Consider the following 14,911-nt stretch of genomic DNA (forward strand, 5'->3'; position numbering starts at 1 on the left):
GTTTAGCTGTTATAAAAGTTTGTTTTTTTAGTGCTGTAAATGCATTTTCAGCTCGCACTGTACACATTTGCTATGAGAGGCATTATCTCATAAGGGAAATATTGGACAATCAAATTAATGACTGCCCAGGCTTCAGGATGTCTTTTTACACTATATAAAGGTGGAAATTTACATTGGAAACGTTTGGTTTAGCTGTTATAAAAGTTTGTTTTTTTAGTGCTGTAAATGCATTTTCAGCTCGCACTGTACACATTTGCTATGAGAGGCATTATCTCATAAGGGAAATATTGGACAATCAAATTAATGACTGCCCAGGCTTCAGGATGTCTTTTTACACTATATAAAGGTGGAAATTTACATTTGAAACGTTTGGTTTAGCTGTTATAAAAGTTTGGTTTTTTAGTGCTGAAAATGCATTTTCAGCTCGCGCTGTACACATTTGCTATGAGAGGCATTATCTCATAAGGGAAATATTGGACAATCAAATTAATGACTGCCCAGGCTTCAGGATGTCTTTTTACACTATATAAAGGTGGAAATTTACATTGGAAACGTTTGGTTTAGCTGTTATAAAAGTTTGGTTTTTTAGTGCTGTAAATGCATTTTCAGCTCGCGCTGTACACATTTGCTATGAGAGGCATTATCTCATAAGGGAAATATTGGACAATCAAATTAATGACTGCCCAGGCTTCAGGATGTCTTTTTACACTATATAAAGGTGGAAATTTACATTGGAAACGTTTGGTTTAGGTGTTATATAAGTTTGTTTTTTTAGTGCTGAAAATGCATTTTCAGCTCGCACTGTACACATTTGCTATGTGAGGCATTATCTCATAAGGGAAATACTGGACAATCAAATTAATGACTTCCCAGGCTTCAGGATGCCTTTTTACACTATATAAAGGTGGAAATTTACATTGGAAACGTTTGGTTTAGCTGTTATAAAAGTTTGGTTTTTTTAGTGCTGAAAATTCATTGTCTGCTGGCGCTGTACACTTTTTCTAAGTGTTGCAATATCTCATGAAGGAAATACTGGACAATCAAATTAATGACTTTCCAGGCTCCAGGATGCCTTTCTACACTATATAAAGGTGGAAATTTACATTGGAAACGTTTGGTTTAGCTGTTATAAAAGTTTGTTTTTTTAGTGCTGTAAATGCATTTTCAGCTCGCGCTGTACACATTTGCTATGAGAGGCATTATCTCATAAGGGAAATATTGGACAATCATATTAATGACTGCCCAGGCTTCAGGATGTCTTTTTACACTATTTAAAGGTGGAAATTTACATTGGAAACGTTTAGTTGAGCTGTTAATGAAGTATCGTTTTTTTAGTGCTGAAAATTCATTGTCTACTGGCGCTGTACACTTTTTCTAAGTGTTGCAATATCTCATGAAGGAAATACTGGACAATCAAATTAATGACTTTCCAGGCTTCAGGATGCCTTTCTACACTATATAAAGGTGGAAATTTACATTGGAAACGTTTGGTTTAGCTGTTATAAAAGTTTGGTTTTTTAGTGCTGTAAATGCATTTTCAGCTCGCGCTGTACACATTTGCTATGAGAGGCATTATCTCATAAGGGAAATATTGGACAATCAAATTAATGACTGCCCAGGCTTCAGGATGTCTTTTTACACTATATAAAGGTGGAAATTTACATTGGAAACGTTTGGTTTAGCTGTTATAAAAGTTTGGTTTTTTAGTGCTGAAAATGCATTTTCAGCTCGCACTGTACACATTTGCTATGTGAGGCATTATCTCATAAGGGAAATACTGGACAATCAAATTAATGACTTCCCAGGCTTCAGGATGCATTTTTACACTCTATAAATGTGGAAATTTACATTGGAAACGTTTGGTTTAGCTGTTATAAAAGTTTGTTTTTTTAGTGCTGTAAATGCATTTTCAGCTCGCGCTGTACACATTTGCTATGTGAGGCATTATCTCATAAGGGAAATACTGGACAATCAAATTAATGACTGCCCAGGCTTCAGGATGTCTTTTTACACTATATAAAGGTGGAAATTTACATTGGAAACGTTTGGTTTAGCTGTTATAAAAGTTTGGTTTTTTAGTGCTGAAAATGCATTTTCAGCTCGCACTGTACACATTTGCTATGTGAGGCATTATCTCATAAGGGAAATACTGGACAATCAAATTAATGACTTCCCAGGCTTCAGGATGCCTTTTTACACTCTATAAATGTGGAAATTTACATTGGAAACGTTTGGTTTAGCTGTTAATGAAGTTTCGTTTTTTTAGTGCTGAAAATTCATTGTCTGCTGGCGCTGTACACTTTTTCTAAGTGTTGCAATATCTCATGAAGGAAATACTGGACAATCAAATTAATGACTTTCCAGGCTTCAGGATGCCTTTCTACACTATATAAAGGTGGAAATTTACAATGGAAACGTTTGGTTTAGCTGTTATAAAAGTTTGGTTTTTTAGTGCTGTAAATGCATTTTCAGCTCGCGCTGTACACATTTGCTATGAGAGGCATTATCTCATAAGGGAAATATTGGACAATCAAATTAATGACTGCCCAGGCTTCAGGATGTCTTTTTACACTATATAAAGGTGGAAATTTACATTGGAAACGTTTAGTTTAGCTGTTAATGAAGTTTCGTTTTTTTAGTGCTGGAAATTCATTGTCTGCTGGCGCTGTACACTTTTTCTAAGTGTTGCAATATCTCATGAAGGAAATACTGGACAATCAAATTAATGACTTTCCAGGCTTCAGGATGCCTTTCTACACTATATAAAGGTGGAAATTTACATTGGAAACGTTTGGTTTAGCTGTTATAAAAGTTTGGTTTTTTAGTGCTGTAAATGCATTTTCAGCTCGCGCTGTACACATTTGCTATGAAAGGCATTATCTCATAAGGGAAATATTGGACAATCAAATTAATGACTGCCCAGGCTTCAGGATGTCTTTTTACACTATATAAAGGTGGAAATTTACATTGGAAACGTTTAGTTTAGCTGTTAATGAAGTTTCGGTTTTTTAGTGCTGAAAATTCATTGTCTGCTGGCGCTGTACACTTTTTCTAAGTGTTGCAATATCTCATGAAGGAAATACTGGACAATCAAATTAATCACTTTCCAGGCTTCAGGATGCCTTTCTACACTATATAAAGGTGGAAATTTACATTGGAAACGTTTGGTTTAGCTGTTATAAAAGTTTGGTTTTTTAGTGCTGTAAATGCATTTTCAGCTCGCGCTGTACACATTTGCTATGTGAGGCATTATATCATAAGGGAAATACTGGACAATCAAATTAATGACTTCCCAGGCTTCAGGATGCCTTTTTACACTCTATAAATGTGGAAATTTACATTTGAAACGTTTGGTTTAGCTGTTATAAAAGTTTGGTTTTTTAGTGCTGAAAATGCATTTTCAGCTCGCGCTGTACACATTTGCTATGAGAGGCATTATCTCATAAGGGAAATATTGGACAATCAAATTAATGACTGCCCAGGCTTCAGGATGTCTTTTTACACTATATAAAGGTGGAAATTTACATTTGAAACGTTTGGTTTAGCTGTTATAAAAGTTTGGTTTTTTAGTGCTGAAAATGCATTTTCAGCTCGCGCTGTACACATTTGCTATGAGAGGCATTATCTCATAAGGGAAATATTGGACAATCAAATTAATGACTGCCCAGGCTTCAGGATGTCTTTTTACACTATATAAAGGTGGAAATTTACATTGGAAACGTTTGGTTTAGCTGTTATAAAAGTTTGGTTTTTTAGTGCTGTAAATGCATTTTCAGCTCGCGCTGTACACATTTGCTATGAGAGGCATTATCTCATAAGGGAAATATTGGACAATCAAATTAATGACTGCCCAGGCTTCAGGATGTCTTTTTACACTATATAAAGGTGGAAATTTACATTGGAAACGTTTGGTTTAGGTGTTATATAAGTTTGTTTTTTTAGTGCTGAAAATGCATTTTCAGCTCGCACTGTACACATTTGCTATGTGAGGCATTATCTCATAAGGGAAATACTGGACAATCAAATTAATGACTTCCCAGGCTTCAGGATGCCTTTTTACACTATATAAAGGTGGAAATTTACATTGGAAACGTTTGGTTTAGCTGTTATAAAAGTTTGGTTTTTTTAGTGCTGAAAATTCATTGTCTGCTGGCGCTGTACACTTTTTCTAAGTGTTGCAATATCTCATGAAGGAAATACTGGACAATCAAATTAATGACTTTCCAGGCTCCAGGATGCCTTTCTACACTATATAAAGGTGGAAATTTACATTGGAAACGTTTGGTTTAGCTGTTATAAAAGTTTGTTTTTTTAGTGCTGTAAATGCATTTTCAGCTCGCGCTGTACACATTTGCTATGAGAGGCATTATCTCATAAGGGAAATATTGGACAATCATATTAATGACTGCCCAGGCTTCAGGATGTCTTTTTACACTATTTAAAGGTGGAAATTTACATTGGAAACGTTTAGTTGAGCTGTTAATGAAGTATCGTTTTTTTAGTGCTGAAAATTCATTGTCTACTGGCGCTGTACACTTTTTCTAAGTGTTGCAATATCTCATGAAGGAAATACTGGACAATCAAATTAATGACTTTCCAGGCTTCAGGATGCCTTTCTACACTATATAAAGGTGGAAATTTACATTGGAAACGTTTGGTTTAGCTGTTATAAAAGTTTGGTTTTTTAGTGCTGTAAATGCATTTTCAGCTCGCGCTGTACACATTTGCTATGAGAGGCATTATCTCATAAGGGAAATATTGGACAATCAAATTAATGACTGCCCAGGCTTCAGGATGTCTTTTTACACTATATAAAGGTGGAAATTTACATTGGAAACGTTTGGTTTAGCTGTTATAAAAGTTTGGTTTTTTAGTGCTGAAAATGCATTTTCAGCTCGCACTGTACACATTTGCTATGTGAGGCATTATCTCATAAGGGAAATACTGGACAATCAAATTAATGACTTCCCAGGCTTCAGGATGCATTTTTACACTCTATAAATGTGGAAATTTACATTGGAAACGTTTGGTTTAGCTGTTATAAAAGTTTGTTTTTTTAGTGCTGTAAATGCATTTTCAGCTCGCGCTGTACACATTTGCTATGTGAGGCATTATCTCATAAGGGAAATACTGGACAATCAAATTAATGACTGCCCAGGCTTCAGGATGTCTTTTTACACTATATAAAGGTGGAAATTTACATTGGAAACGTTTGGTTTAGCTGTTATAAAAGTTTGGTTTTTTAGTGCTGAAAATGCATTTTCAGCTCGCACTGTACACATTTGCTATGTGAGGCATTATCTCATAAGGGAAATACTGGACAATCAAATTAATGACTTCCCAGGCTTCAGGATGCCTTTTTACACTCTATAAATGTGGAAATTTACATTGGAAACGTTTGGTTTAGCTGTTAATGAAGTTTCGTTTTTTTAGTGCTGAAAATTCATTGTCTGCTGGCGCTGTACACTTTTTCTAAGTGTTGCAATATCTCATGAAGGAAATACTGGACAATCAAATTAATGACTTTCCAGGCTTCAGGATGCCTTTCTACACTATATAAAGGTGGAAATTTACAATGGAAACGTTTGGTTTAGCTGTTATAAAAGTTTGGTTTTTTAGTGCTGTAAATGCATTTTCAGCTCGCGCTGTACACATTTGCTATGAGAGGCATTATCTCATAAGGGAAATATTGGACAATCAAATTAATGACTGCCCAGGCTTCAGGATGTCTTTTTACACTATATAAAGGTGGAAATTTACATTGGAAACGTTTAGTTTAGCTGTTAATGAAGTTTCGTTTTTTTAGTGCTGGAAATTCATTGTCTGCTGGCGCTGTACACTTTTTCTAAGTGTTGCAATATCTCATGAAGGAAATACTGGACAATCAAATTAATGACTTTCCAGGCTTCAGGATGCCTTTCTACACTATATAAAGGTGGAAATTTACATTGGAAACGTTTGGTTTAGCTGTTATAAAAGTTTGGTTTTTTAGTGCTGTAAATGCATTTTCAGCTCGCGCTGTACACATTTGCTATGAAAGGCATTATCTCATAAGGGAAATATTGGACAATCAAATTAATGACTGCCCAGGCTTCAGGATGTCTTTTTACACTATATAAAGGTGGAAATTTACATTGGAAACGTTTAGTTTAGCTGTTAATGAAGTTTCGGTTTTTTAGTGCTGAAAATTCATTGTCTGCTGGCGCTGTACACTTTTTCTAAGTGTTGCAATATCTCATGAAGGAAATACTGGACAATCAAATTAATCACTTTCCAGGCTTCAGGATGCCTTTCTACACTATATAAAGGTGGAAATTTACATTGGAAACGTTTGGTTTAGCTGTTATAAAAGTTTGGTTTTTTAGTGCTGTAAATGCATTTTCAGCTCGCGCTGTACACATTTGCTATGTGAGGCATTATATCATAAGGGAAATACTGGACAATCAAATTAATGACTTCCCAGGCTTCAGGATGCCTTTTTACACTCTATAAATGTGGAAATTTACATTGGAAACGTTTGGTTTAGCTGTTAATGAAGTTTCGTTTTTTTAGTGCTGAAAAAACATTGTCTGCTGGCGCTGTACACTTTTTCTAAGTGTTGCAATATCTCATGAAGGAAATACTGGACAATCAAATTAATGACTTTCCAGGCTTCAGGATGCCTTTCTACACTATATAAAGGTAGAAATTTACATTGGAAACGTTTGGTTTAGCTGTTATAAAAGTTTGGTTTTTTAGTGCTGTAAATGCATTTTCAGCTCGCGCTGTACACATTTGCTATGAGAGGCATTATCTCATAAGGGAAATATTGGACAATCAAATTAATGACTGCCCAGGCTTCAGGATGTCTTTTTACACTCTATAAAGGTGGAAATTTACATTGGAAACGTTTGGTTTAGCTGTTATAAAAGTTTGGTTTTTTAGTGCTGTAAATGCATTTTCAGCTCGCGCTGTACACATTTGCTATGAGAGGCATTATCTCATAAGGGAAATATTGGACAATCAAATTAATGGCTGCCCAGGCTTCAGAATGTCTTTTTACACTATATAAAGGTGGAAATTTACATTGGAAACGTTTAGTTTAGCTGTTAATGAAGTTTCGGTTTTTTAGTGCTGAAAATTCATTGTCTGCTGGCGCTGTACACTTTTTCTAAGTGTTGCAATATCTCATGAAGGAAATACTGGACAATCAAATTAAAGACTTTCCAGGCTTCAGGATGCCTTTTTACACTATATAAAGGTGGAAATTTACATTGGAAACGTTTGGTTTAGCTGTTATAAAAGTTTGGTTTTTTAGTGCTGTAAATGCATTTTCAGCTCGCGCTGTACACATTTGCTATGAGAGGCATTATCTCATAAGGGAAATATTGGACAATCAAATTAATGACTGCCCAGGCTTCAGGATGTCTTTTTACACTATATAAAGGTGGAAATTTACATTGGAAACATTTAGTTTAGCTGTTAATGAAGTTTCGTTTTTTTAGTGCTGAAAATTCATTGTCTGCTGGCGCTGTACACTTTTTCTAAGTGTTGCAATATCTCATGAAGGAAATACTGGACAATCAAATTAATGACTTTCCAGGCTTCAGGATGCCTTTCTACACTATATAAAGGTGGAAATTTACATTGGAAACGTTTGGTTTAGCTGTTATAAAAGTTTGGTTTTTTAGTGCTGTAAATGCATTTTCAGCTCGCGCTGTACACATTTGCTATGAGAGGCATTATCTCATAAGGGAAATATTGGACAATCAAATTAATGACTGCCCAGGCTTCAGGATGTCTTTTTACACTATATAAAGGTGGAAATTTACATTGGAAACGTTTGGTTTAGCTGTTATAAAAGTTTGGTTTTTTAGTGCTGTAAATGCATTTTCAGCTCGCGCTGTACACATTTGCTATGAGAGGCATTATCTCATAAGGGAAATATTGGACAATCAAATTAATGGCTGCCCGGGCTTCAGGATGTCTTTTTACACTATATAAAGGTGGAAATTTACATTGGAAACGTTTAGTTTAGCTGTTAATGAAGTTTCGTTTTTTTAGTGCTGAAAATTCATTGTCTGCTGGCGCTGTACACTTTTTCTAAATGTTGCAATATCTCATGAAGGAAATACTGGACAATCAAATTAATGACTTTCCAGGCTTCAGGATGCCTTTCTACACTATATAAAGGTGGAAATTTACATTGGAAACGTTTGGTTTAGCTGTTATAAAAGTTTGGTTTTTTTAGTGCTGTAAATGCATTTTCAGCTCGCGCTGTACACATTTGCTATGAGAGGCATTATCTCATAAGGGAAATATTGGACAATCAAATTAATGACTGCCCAGGCTTCAGGATGTCTTTTTACACTATATAAAGGAGGAAATTTACATTGGAAACGTTTGGTTTAGGTGTTATAAAAGTTTGGTTTTTTAGTGCTGAAAATGCATTTTCAGCTCGCGCTGTACACATTTGCAATGAGAGGCATTATCTCATAAGGGAAATACTGGACAATCAAATTAATGACTTCCCAGGCTTCAGGATGCCTTTATACACTCTATAAATGTGGAAATTTACATTGGAAACGTTTGGTTTAGCTGTTAATGAAGTTTCGTTTTTTTTAGTGTTGAAAATCCGTTGTCTGCTGGCGCTGTACACTTTTTCTAAGTGTTGCAATATCTCATGAAGGAAATACTGGACAATCAAATTAATGACTTTCCAGGCTTCAGGATGCCTTTCTACACTATATAAAGGTGGAAATTTACATTGGAAACGTTTGGTTTAGCTGTTATAAAAGTTTGGTTTTTTAGTGCTGTAAATGCATTTTCAGCTCGCGCTGTACACATTTGCTATGAGAGGCATTATCTCATAAGGGAAATATTGGACAATCAAATTAATGACTGCCCAGGCTTCAGGATGTCTTTTTACACTATATAAAGGTGGAAATTTACATTGGAAACGTTTGGTTTAGCTGTTATAAAAGTTTGTTTTTTTAGTGCTGTAAATGCATTTTCAGCTCGCACTGTACACATTTGCTATGAGAGGCATTATCTCATAAGGGAAATATTGGACAATCAAATTAATGACTGCCCAGGCTTCAGGATGTCTTTTTACACTATATAAAGGTGGAAATTTACATTGGAAACGTTTACTTTAGCTGTTAATGAAGTTTCGTTTATTTAGTGCTGAAAATTCATTGTCTGCTGGCGCTGTACACTTTTTCTAAGTGTTGCAATATCTCATGAAGGAAATACTGGACAATCAAATTAATGACTTTCCAGGCTTCAGGATGCCTTTCTACACTATATAAAGGTGGAAATTTACATTGGAAACGTTTGGTTTAGCTGTTATAAAAGTTTGTTTTTTTAGTGCTGTAAATGCATTTTCAGCTCGCACTGTACACATTTGCTATGTGAGGCATTATCTCATAAGGGAAATACTGGACAATCAAATTAATGACTTCCCAGGCTTCAGGATGCCTTTTTACACTCTATAAATGTGGAAATTTACATTGGAAACGTTTGGTTTAGCTGTTAATGAAGTTTCGTTTTTTTAGTGCTGAAAATTCATTGTCTGCTGGCGCTGTACACTTTTTCTAAGTGTTGCAATATCTCATGAAGGAAATACTGGACAATCAAATTAATGACTTTCCAGGCTTCAGGATGCCTTTCTACACTATATAAAGGTGGAAATTTATATTGGAAACGTTTGGTTTAGCTGTTATAAAAGTTTGGTTTTTTAGTGCTGTAAATGCATTTTCAGCTCGCGCTGTACACATTTGCTATGAGAGGCATTATCTCATAAGGGAAATATTGGACAATCAAATTAATGACTGCCCAGGCTTCAGGATGTCTTTTTACACTATATAAAGGTGGAAATTTACATTGGAAACGTTTGGTTTAGCTGTTATAAAAGTTTGTTTTTTTAGTGCTGTAAATGCATTTTCAGCTCGCACTGTACACATTTGCTATGAGAGGCATTATCTCATAAGGGAAATATTGGACAATCAAATTAATGACTGCCCAGGCTTCAGGATGTCTTTTTACACTATATAAAGGTGGAAATTTACATTGGAAACGTTTACTTTAGCTGTTAATGAAGTTTCGTTTATTTAGTGCTGAAAATTCATTGTCTGCTGGCGCTGTACACTTTTTCTAAGTGTTGCAATATCTCATGAAGGAAATACTGGACAATCAAATTAATGACTTTCCAGGCTTCAGGATGCCTTTCTACACTATATAAAGGTGGAAATTTACATTGGAAACGTTTGGTTTAGCTGTTATAAAAGTTTGTTTTTTTAGTGCTGTAAATGCATTTTCAGCTCGCACTGTACACATTTGCTATGTGAGGCATTATCTCATAAGGGAAATACTGGACAATCAAATTAATGACTTCCCAGGCTTCAGGATGCCTTTTTACACTCTATGAATGTGGAAATTTACATTGGAAACGTTTGGTTTAGCTGTTAATGAAGTTTCGTTTTTTTAGTGCTGAAAATTCATTGTCTGCTGGCGCTGTACACTTTTTCTAAGTGTTGCAATATCTCATGAAGGAAATACTGGACAATCAAATTAATGACTTTCCAGGCTTCAGGATGCCTTTCTACACTATATAAAGGTGGAAATTTACATTGGAAACGTTTGGTTTAGCTGTTATAAAAGTTTGTTTTTTTAGTGCTGTAAATGCATTTTCAGCTCGCGCTGTACACATTTGCTATGAGAGGCATTATCTCATAAGGGAAATATTGGACAATCAAATTAATGACTGCCCAGGCTTCAGGATGTCTTTTTACACTATATAAAGGTGGAAATTTACATTGGAAACGTTTGGTTTAGCTGTTATAAAAGTTTGTTTTTTTAGTGCTGTAAATGCATTTTCAGCTCGCACTGTACACATTTGCTATGAGAGGCATTATCTCATAAGGGAAATATTGGACAATCAAATTAATGACTGCCCAGGCTTCAGGATGTCTTTTTACACTATATAAAGGTGGAAATTTACATTGGAAACGTTTGGTTTAGCTGTTATAAAAGTTTGGTTTTTTTAGTGCTGAAATGCATTTTCAGCTCGCACTGTCCACATTTGCTATGTGAGGCATTATCTCATAAGGGAAATACTGGACAATCAAATTAATGACTGCCCAGGCTTCAGGATGTCTTTTTACACTATATAAAGGTGGAAATTTACATTGGAAACGTTTGGTTTAGCTGTTATAAAAGTTTGTTTTTTTAGTGCTGTAAATGCATTTTCAGCTCGCACTGTACACATTTGCTATGAGAGGCATTATCTCATAAGGGAAATATTGGACAATCAAATTAATGACTGCCCAGGCTTCAGGATGTCTTTTTACACTATATAAAGGTGGAAATTTACATTGGAAACGTTTACTTTAGCTGTTAATGAAGTTTCGTTTATTTAGTGCTGAAAATTCATTGTCTGCTGGCGCTGTACACTTTTTCTAAGTGTTGCAATATCTCATGAAGGAAATACTGGACAATCAAATTAATGACTTTCCAGGCTTCAGGATGCCTTTCTACACTATATAAAGGTGGAAATTTACATTGGAAACGTTTGGTTTAGCTGTTATAAAAGTTTGTTTTTTTAGTGCTGTAAATGCATTTTCAGCTCGCACTGTACACATTTGCTATGTGAGGCATTATCTCATAAGGGAAATACTGGACAATCAAATTAATGACTTCCCAGGCTTCAGGATGCCTTTTTACACTCTATGAATGTGGAAATTTACATTGGAAACGTTTGGTTTAGCTGTTAATGAAGTTTCGTTTTTTTAGTGCTGAAAATTCATTGTCTGCTGGCGCTGTACACTTTTTCTAAGTGTTGCAATATCTCATGAAGGAAATACTGGACAATCAAATTAATGACTTTCCAGGCTTCAGGATGCCTTTCTACACTATATAAAGGTGGAAATTTACATTGGAAACGTTTGGTTTAGCTGTTATAAAAGTTTGTTTTTTTAGTGCTGTAAATGCATTTTCAGCTCGCGCTGTACACATTTGCTATGAGAGGCATTATCTCATAAGGGAAATATTGGACAATCAAATTAATGACTGCCCAGGCTTCAGGATGTCTTTTTACACTATATAAAGGTGGAAATTTACATTGGAAACGTTTGGTTTAGCTGTTATAAAAGTTTGTTTTTTTAGTGCTGTAAATGCATTTTCAGCTCGCACTGTACACATTTGCTATGAGAGGCATTATCTCATAAGGGAAATATTGGACAATCAAATTAATGACTGCCCAGGCTTCAGGATGTCTTTTTACACTATATAAAGGTGGAAATTTACATTGGAAACGTTTGGTTTAGCTGTTATAAAAGTTTGGTTTTTTTAGTGCTGAAATGCATTTTCAGCTCGCACTGTCCACATTTGCTATGTGAGGCATTATCTCATAAGGGAAATACTGGACAATCAAATTAATGACTGCCCAGGCTTCAGGATGTCTTTTTACACTATATAAAGGTGGAAATTTACATTGGAAACGTTTGGTTTAGCTGTTATAAAAGTTTGTTTTTTTAGTGCTGTAAATGCATTTTCAGCTCGCGCTGTACACATTTGCTATGAGAGGCATTATCTCATAAGGGAAATATTGGACAATCAAATTAATGACTGCCCAGGCTTCAGGATGTCTTTTTACACTATATAAAGGTGGAAATTTACATTGGAAACGTTTACTTTAGCTGTTAATGAAGTTTCGTTTATTTAGTGCTGAAAATTCATTGTCTGACACTCTATAAATGTGGAAATTTACATTGGAAACGTTTGGTTTAGCTGTTAATGAAGTTTCGTTTTTTTAGTGCTGAAAATTCATTGTCTGCTGGCGCTGTACACTTTTTCTAAGTGTTGCAATATCTCATGAAGGAAATACTGGACAATCAAATTAATGACTTTCCAGGCTTCAGGATGCCTTTCTACACTATATAAAGGTGGAAATTTACATTGGAAACGTTTGGTTTAGCTGTTATAAAAGTTTGGTTTTTTAGTGCTGAAAATGCATTTTCAGCTCGCGCTGTACACATTTGCTATGAGAGGCATTATCTCATAAGGGAAATATTGGACAATCAAATTAATGACTGCCCAGGCTTCAGGATGTCTTTTTACACTATATAAGGGTGGAAATTTACATTGGAAACGTTTAGTTTAGCTGTTAATGAAGTTTCGTTTTTTTAGTGCTGAAAATTCATTGTCTGCTGGCGCTGTACACTTTTTCTAAGTGTTGCAATATCTCATGAAGGAAATACTGGACAATCAAATTAATGACTTTCCAGGCTTCAGGATGCCTTCTACACTATATAAAGGTGGAAATGTACATTGGAAACGTTTGGTTTAGCTGTTATAAAAGTTTGGTTTTTTAGTGCTGTAAATGCATTTTCAGCTCGCGCTGTACACATTTGCTATGAGAGGCATTATCTCAGAAGGGAAATATTGGACAATCAAATTAATGACTGCCCAGGCTTCAGGATGTCTTTTTACACTATATAAAGGTGGAAATTTACATTGGAAACGTTTGGTTTAGCTGTTATAAAAGTTTGGTTTTTTTAGTGCTGAAAATGCATTTTCAGCTCGCACTGTACACATTTGCTGTGTGAGGCATTATCTCATAAGGGAAATACTGGACAATCAAATTAATGACTGCCCAGGCTTCAGGATGTCTTTTTACACTATATAAAGGTGGAAATTTACATTGGAAACGTTTGGTTTAGCTGTTATAAAAGTTTGTTTTTTTAGTGCTGAAAATGCATTTTCAGCTCGCACTGTACACATTTGCTATGTGAGGCATTATCTCATAAGGGAAATACTGGACAATCAAATTAATGACTTCCCAGGCTTCAGGATGCCTTTTTACACTCTATAAATGTGGAAATTTACATTGGAAACGTTTGGTTTAGCTGTTAATGAAGTTTCGTTTTTTTAGTGCTGAAAATTCATTGTCTGCTGGCGCTGTACACTTTTTCTAAGTGTTGCAATATCTCATGAAGGAAATACTGGACAATCAAATTAATGACTTTCCAGGCTTCAGGATGCCTTTCTACACTATATAAAGGTGGAAATTTACATTGGAAACGTTTGGTTTAGCTGTTATAAAAGTTTGGTTTTTTAGTGCTGTAAATGCATTTTCAGCTCGCGCTGTACACATTTGCTATGAGAGGCATTATCTCATAAGGGAAATATTGGACAATCAAATTAATGACTGCCCAGGCTTCAGGATGTCTTTTTACACTATATAAGGGTGGAAATTTACATTGGAAACGTTTAGTTTAGCTGTTAATGAAGTTTCGTTTTTTTAGTGCTGAAAATTCATTGTCTGCTGGCGCTGTACACTTTTTCTAAGTGTTGCAATATCTCATGAAGGAAATACTGGACAATCAAATTAATGACTTTCCAGGCTTCAGGATGCCTTTCTACACTATATAAAGGTGGAAATGTACATTGGAAACGTTTGGTTTAGCTGTTATAAAAGTTTGGTTTTTTAGTGCTGTAAATGCATTTTCAGCTCGCGCTGTACACATTTGCTATGAGAGGCATTATCTCAGAAGGGAAATATTGGACAATCAAATTAATGACTGCCCAGGCTTCAGGATGTCTTTTTACACTATATAAAGGTGGAAATTTACATTGGAAACGTTTGGTTTAGCTGTTATAAAAGTTTGTTTTTTTTAGTGCTGAAAATGCATTTTCAGCTCGCACTGTACACATTTGCTGTGTGAGGCATTATCTCATAAGGGAAATACTGGACAATCAAATTAATGACTGCCCAGGCTTCAGGATGTCTTTTTACACTATATAAAGGTGGAAATTTACATTGGAAACGTTTGGTTTAGCTGTTATAAAAGTTTGGTTTTTTAGTGCTGAAAATGCATTTTCAGCTCGCACTGTACACATTTGCTATGTGAGGCATTATCTCATAAGGGAA

The sequence above is a fragment of the Idiotropiscis lumnitzeri genome, unplaced genomic scaffold, assembly GCF_059441095.1.
Source record: "Idiotropiscis lumnitzeri isolate Australia: NSW breed Sydney's pygmy pipehorse unplaced genomic scaffold, RoL_Ilum_1.0 HiC_scaffold_27, whole genome shotgun sequence".
In the NCBI taxonomy this organism is placed as follows: domain Eukaryota; kingdom Metazoa; phylum Chordata; class Actinopteri; order Syngnathiformes; family Syngnathidae; genus Idiotropiscis; species Idiotropiscis lumnitzeri.